Source organism: Coffea eugenioides, chromosome 7 (assembly GCF_003713205.1).
Source record: "Coffea eugenioides isolate CCC68of chromosome 7, Ceug_1.0, whole genome shotgun sequence".
NCBI lineage: Eukaryota > Viridiplantae > Streptophyta > Magnoliopsida > Gentianales > Rubiaceae > Coffea > Coffea eugenioides.
In genome coordinates, this window is record NC_040041.1 from 23,460,151 (window position 1) to 23,466,913 (window position 6,763).

The following is a 6,763-nucleotide window of genomic DNA, read 5'->3' on the forward strand; positions in this document are numbered from 1 at the left end:
ACCCAACAAAATAAATGGTTGGTGGGATAAAATTCAAATCCAACAAAATAAACGGTTATTGGGATAAAATTCAAACCCAACAAAATAGCGGTTAGTGGGATAAAATCCAAACCCAATAAAATAAACTATTGGTGGGATAAAATCCAAACCCAACAAAATAACGGTTGGTGGGACAAAATCCAAATTCAACAAAATAAAGATTGATACGATAAAACCCAAACCGAACAAAATAAACGGTTGAATGAAAAATGCACCTCAGACCTAGATAGTTGGTTTTTTTTAACTAATTGCTAAAGTAAACTCTTCTCAATGGACAACCTAGTCCACCACTTTGCGACGTAGCATTATTAACCTTTTTTTATTCGCAGCTGAGATTCAAATTTTTAGAATTTTGACTTGCGCTTCCTTGTCGATTTCAATTGTAAACAGCTATACATAGAGGATTTGCCAAAGTACAACATGTACTTGAATTTTCACAAAAAATTTCTTACTTTATTCTGAAAAATGTTGCAATTACTGCTTATGAATGGAGCGGTCTCATCGAAGTCAAATTTTGAATGATAGATTTGAAAGTATATTACTTGACTCTTGGGCGAAATCCCAGAAATGTATTACAAAAATTTGCCCCAGTTTGGGCCTATTTTAATTGTAAAAAACTTTGTTTGAATGACTTTTCATTTGTTTGGATAAAATAAGAAAAGTGTGTTTCCTAAAATTTAGAAGATAATCACCTACTAACATGCAATGTGCATTGATGTATAATAGAAATTGCATTCTTTAAATGAAAAACAAGATCAAATTGCAAAAGATCCCTTTCTCACTTTAGGATCCGTGTTTAGGAAAAATGATCACTTTTCTCATTAGTTCATCCTTTAGGACTAATCAAATGGATATTTTTCCTGATTTTGAGGTGGTTAAGAGAAATGGTATGTCAGAATCTGTCTTATTTTTGTGCTCAGATTGTGTCTAACCCATTCAATATTACATCTCGGTGAGAAAACAAATAGTTTATCACCCTTATTTTTTGAGAAAACTTAGTCAACATATAACCTCTATAGGTTTGTAATATATGGGTCAGAAATAGTTAAACATATAAAACAGGTTATGACCCTGTGATCATGAGTGATTGGTAGATCCCTTAGAAGCCTGATCCTTACTTCAAGTTGTCATGAAAAATAAGTCAGCAATGGACTTTATGAGCTTGTAATGTGGCTTTGACAACGATAGTTAAAAGAAATACACTACAAGAAAAAAGGTCATTAGTGACAACATTTCTTTGTGATGACAAAAAGTCGTCACAAAATGAGGTTGTTTAGTCACGACTTTGAAGGTTGTCACAATTGACTCAAAGCAACTGAGTTTTCAGTGACAACCTTTAATTGTCGTCACAAAACTACTTCGCGCCACGGGACTTGGAAGGCGCGAGTTTTGCGATAGTGACGACTTGATAAAAGTTGTCAGTAATTCTACCACTTTCTTTGACAACTTTACATTGTTGTCACTGTTTATGTTTATTGACGACCAATTTTTGTCAATAAAACTATAGTGTAGTTAGTGACAACATAAGTATCATCACTAACTTGAACATCTCTAATGCATTTATTTAATTGTGAGCCTCAATATTAATTTAATTTTTTTTTAAAATTTGATGATTTATTAACTATGACTTTATTTAATTGTGAGCCTCAATATTAATTTAATTTTTTTTAAAATTTGATGATTTATTAAACTAGTCAGAGTTACTTAAATATTAATTTAATTTTTTTAAATTTGATAATTTATTAAACTAGTCATAGTTACTCAATAAGTTTTTAACTGAAAAAAATTAATGAAAGTTTTTAATTAGAACAACTATATAAACTATTACAATTAGAACTCAAGGCCTCTAAATTCAAATACCTTAATTTTGGATACTGTCAATGCCTCCTTGACATCTAATTGGTCGAATGTTGAAACTCATTAAGTACAAATTCATTTTGATGAAAAGCAGAAATAGTTGTGTTATATAAGTTAATTAATGAAATCAGGACTACTAATTACTGCAATTCCTTCAAATTTAATGTTGATTTGCTAAAAGTCAAAACGAATACATATTTTTCTTACAAATCAATACGTATACTATAGTTTCGTGCAAGTTTACATTCATGATTCTTCAATATAAGACATCTAAAAAAAATATAGTACTATTAGACAAAACTAACAAAATTTTCTAGAAACTGATAGAAAGTTCTTAACACATAATTAAGATTTTTCTTTTTCCATGTTTAAAAATAATGAATTATTTCTTAAAATAATATGAAAGTAGATTCCCGATCTAGTATACTTAATTAAAATTTTTAATTTAATACAAAGAAAATAACCTTTCTTTGAGAATCTAAATAAAAAGATAAAACTAAAAATTGGATCAAATTTTTCGTTCAAAATGAAAAAGAAACAGCGGGAATTGAAAATTGGTGGAGGCATTCTTTAAAAAGCAAATTTCAAAATGAAAGAGTACAAGTCTACCACTTTTGGGCTAAGTCTGATACACTTCTAATTCTCACATTTTCACTCGCTGGCCTTCTCACTGTCTCTCTCGGTCTCTCTCTCACTTCGACCCCTCTCAATTTCTTTCTCACTAATGCTCGAGCATTCCTCCTTATTGGGCTACTGATTTTGATATGTTTCCTCAGAGCATGTGCTGTAAAAAGGCAAGTTTCTCTCTTCTTGCTTAGTAATCAATTTCCCCCAATTTTTATTGACCCGATTTTGTGTTCCCAACATTCAATTTTTGGGTAAATTCTCTTCTTCTCTATCATTTGTCTAGTTTCCCCAAAGTTTCTTACCCTAATTAGCAATCACCATCATTTGCAATCACCTTTTCTACCCTACTTAGATGATCAATTGTTTCAATTTCTCCCCAAATTTTATTGCCCTAATTTTAAAAAAAAAAAATTTTTCTGCCCAGGACAAGGAGGGCATCCCCGGGACCAGCAGCACCTCATCTTCACTGGCAAGCAGCTCGAGGACAGCCGCACCCTAGTCGACTGCAACATCCAGAAGGAGTCAGCCCTCCACCTTGTCCTCCACCTCGACGGTGGCGCCAAGAAGCGCAAGAAGAACACCTGCACCAAGCCGGCGGTGACTGAGGGAAATTCCCCCCCTCTTTTTTATAAACTTTATTGTTACTAGTCTAATTGAACATTAGCAGCATGTTCTTATTTTGAAGATTTGGGTATGTTACTGCAAATCGTTGAGTTATTGAACCATTTGCATCATGAGCTGTGCCTCGTTAACTTGCTTATTTGTGAGTTGTGTTATAGAGGTTTCTGTGGGAAGCTTGTCGAGACACTACTTTAATCATCTTGATGGTAGCTGCGGCTGCTTCTTTGGCCCTTGGGATAAAGACAGAGGTAAGCTTAATTTTTGAGTTTGCTCTAATTATTATTATTATTATTTTAATTTTAAGGATAAGTTCACTCTTAATACTTATTTTGAATTGAGAATTGTAAGCCCTATAAAGTTTTTTCTGTTTAATAATTTTGTTGTACTACTATATGTTTGAGATCATGATTTTGTTAGTTGTATGAATTTTAAATCTTGTCTTTTGATTTTCTGACAAGAATGGTATCTGTCCCTATCAAATTCTTATAGATTAAAGTATTTTTTAATATACTTGTGATTTACTAGCTAATCTGAGTGGAAAATGGAAAATGCTGACATGTTTTGATTGGTTAATTTTGATTTGGTCTTGCCATAGTCTAATATGTTGTTTTCCAGGGTATAAAAGAAGGATGGTATGATGGTGGAAGTATTGCGTTGGCTGTCTTTATCGTCATTGTTGTAACAGGTATTATGACAAGTTTAGCAAAGAAAGTTGGTACAATGTGTGGTTAATTAATGACCAGAAATGCAGTTAATTTCGATTCTGTGGAGAACTGAATGAAATGTATTACATCCCCCCCTGTTGGAAGTGCTCTATCTTTGTGTAAATGTGCGCACTCACAAATCGACTCTCATTTCCTTTGTTTCCATTTATTTATTTTTTTAGAAACCTGGACAAGTTGCTCCAAATCATTGCATTTGTACTTTGCCTTAAAAGCTGTATATTAGCTATGGATGTAGTCCTGCAAGTTAAGATACTGTAGACTTTTTTTTTCTGCTAACTTATAAATTCATTCTAGAACACAAACCTCTAAGGTTGCATCTCAAGTCTAAGGTGTTGCATCTAGTGACTGAGAAATCTGGTGATAGAGTTCTAAGGCTGCATCTCAAGTCTACTTAAGGACTTGTACTAGTATCATTTTGGAAGAGCTTGGTAAGAGGACCAAAACTCATCAATTAGTTTTGATGTGAAAAAAGATCTTCCTCCGTAAAAATTCATGAACTAGGAATGTTATTAGAACAGCATGGACAGCTTCTTGTGGTATGTTTTGAGAGTCCATGATTCTCCAGAATATACTTGTTAGCCTTACTTGTGCTGAATTTCACATGTTTCACTATTTTTTAAGGGCAAAGGTGCTTTGGCCAAAATGTTTTGCTTGCAAATGTGTTGACCACATTTACTTCTCTGCCTAGTATGTTCCTTTTGTTAAGTTTACAAGGGAGAGGTCAATCCTCTTAAACAGAAACAAAACATAGGGTCGCAGCCCCTAAAATATTTGCACCACGCAATTCACTAAGTTCCTGTGGCGGTTCTGTTAGAATCTGCATCCCAGATTCTTTGTTGACACTACTTTTAGCTAGCTAGTCTACACACTTACTTCTTTCTCCAAACATGTTGTAGCCAGGATTCCCGATCCCTGCTTAAAACATTCCTGATCTGACATATTAGATTGTATAGTGGTGAGTCCTGTCCTGCTCCTTGTATTAGTTCGAAAGCTGCCTTGCAATTCGTGTCCAGAATCACTCTTCTTTCTCCAGAGTTCCAAGCCATTTTTATCCTTTTGAGTACTCCCCACAGCTCTGCTAAGTGCTATCATATTATCTATTAGCCCAATATTCACTATAAAACCTGTTTTCCATCTCCCCCAGCTATCTATATGTCCCTTTTCAAATTAATATGGCTTTGCCTCTTCTACTTGGAATAATGCTAAATTGAGAAGTGTACATCTTGCCACAGTTAATTGCTAATTATTGATAGTTTCACGTCTTACATGGTAGTTTGTTCTCCATATAGCATTATTTTATACTGTATAATCACAAACTTTTTGCTGGATGTAGGTTGGATTTTCTGTTAACGGAGTAATAATACTAACTTTTATGTGGGTTTTGAAGGCATTCCTTGAGGTAATACCTTTTCTTTTCACATGAATGGTTCCCATTTTTGGTGCCATTCTTGAAGTAAATTTCACTGTGAATGTTTTGCAATGTCCCGCCACTTGCCTAACTCACTAGTTTGATTGGAATACAATATTAAGGGGTGCTGGTTTTCTATGGAATTAATACACCATGACAAACAGCAAAAGTAATTTCAGAGATCTAGAACAAGAAAGTTGTTATTTGCTTTTAAATGGCAAAGAAACATTCTAGTTATGTTGGTACACATTGCTCCTACTTGACACCTTATATCATGATCGACATTACTTTGGTTATCATACTTGACACCTTGTATCCTCTGTGGTGCATTAGTTTGGATTGTTTTGGTTTAGTTTAGTTTAGTTTATTTGAATGTTTTAGCTAAGCAAGTGAACTGAAGTTGCTTTTCCTTTAGTGTTGTGCTTATCGTCTTATCAACTGGTTATATTGTTCATAGCAGTACTTATATCAGTACTTGTTATAGTAGTGCTTGTTGCCTTATCAACTTGTTATATTATTCCTTTGAGGCTGAAGTTTAATAGCAGTACTTATTTCTTGAGCTAATTTGGTGCATTAGTTTGGGGCTGATTTTGATTTTCTTTGGGGCTGATTTTGATTTTGATTTTGAATGTCTTAGGACGATGGAAGGTAACTTTGGTCCGGATCTTCTTGGCTTTCTTCTTAAAAGTTGTCCCAGATTTGACAAATTTGGCAACCTTGGCTGCCTGAGCCTTTGTATCAAGTTTTTTTGTGGTGTCAGCTTTAGGAGCCATTGCTGAAAACTGCCTTACAAATCTTTTACCTGAGGGGAGGAGCGGAGTGTTGAGGGGAGGAGCTGAGTGTTGCTGAAGCGGCTCTGTGTTGAAATTTGGGACTTGGATTTGTTTTGTAAAGCTACCTCGAGTTATATGTGAAATTTAGGCCAAATACCACTTATCAAACTATCTATAGGGTGTTGTTGAACTTCATTATGATATTTGAATGCTTATATGATATTTTGACATTTCGTAATGCAATGGATGCATTCATTTGCTAATTATAAATCATTGTCATTTTTTTCCATTTATAGATATAATTGTTGTAGGAAAATTTTCAATTTTCATGGTGATAAAGAGTTATCATTGAATCAGAATTTTCCATTAATAACAATCTGCGGTCATAAAATTAAAAAGTGTTTAGTGACAACAAAAGTCGTCAGTAATTAGTCTATACCAATGACAATTACATATCACTTTTAGTGACGACATTTATTTGTACATCATTGACAAGATACTATGTCATCACTAAAATTACAATAATTATTGACGACATCAGTTGTCACAAAAGAGTTCCATTCACTGACGACTTTTATTGTCGTCACTATATACTTTTACCGACGGGCCTTCAGTGACGACTCTGTGACAACTAGAAAGTTGTCAATAAAAGTTATCAGTGACGACTTTTTATTTTTTTGTGACAAAAATGGCTTGTCACTGAAGACCAAATT

General features: G+C 33.8%; 1 long non-coding RNA gene across 2 annotated transcripts; it reads left to right on the plus strand.

Moving 5' to 3' along the window:
* Window positions 1-2,953: 2,953 nt before the first annotated feature.
* Window positions 2,954-6,320, plus strand: LOC113778563. 2 transcript variants are annotated; one of them, XR_003469289.1, is made up of 5 exons: window positions 2,954-3,214; window positions 3,303-3,392; window positions 3,760-3,829; window positions 5,203-5,268; window positions 5,915-6,320. It is a non-coding gene; the product is annotated as an uncharacterized LOC113778563 (long non-coding RNA). The 2 variants fall into 2 exon arrangements; XR_003469288.1 differs by having other exon boundaries at window positions 2,954-3,392.
* Window positions 6,321-6,763: the final 443 nt, after the last annotated feature.